The following is a 400-nucleotide window of genomic DNA, read 5'->3' on the forward strand; positions in this document are numbered from 1 at the left end:
ATGTACAAATATTTTGAAGTTAGGACCATTGGAAATATAATTTCAGACTCTATTACTGAGTTGTTTTTAAGCTTGTATTCACTTGCACTTTACATTTTAATAGCTGATCTGTATTGAGAACTTTTCCCCACACTTGTATAGTCTAGACTGAATAAGGATTTAATGTGAAATGCTGTAAAAAATATTTTGTACAGTTTCATGTGCTGTGTTCATTGTAGAAGTAAAATTATAAATTTTAAGTTTATTAGTACTGAAGCCTTCAATTCATTGAAAGGTACGTTAAATGTACCTATTTTAATCTAATTTTCTAACAATGTTTTCCTGATCTCTAATCAAAAACCTACTTCATATAGAATATTTGTTACGTCTCCGTTTGTTAATTAACTTTCCGTAACTTCGT

This window comes from Limulus polyphemus, unplaced genomic scaffold (genome assembly GCF_000517525.1).
Source record: "Limulus polyphemus unplaced genomic scaffold, Limulus_polyphemus-2.1.2 Scaffold3891, whole genome shotgun sequence".
Lineage (NCBI taxonomy): Eukaryota > Metazoa > Arthropoda > Merostomata > Xiphosura > Limulidae > Limulus > Limulus polyphemus.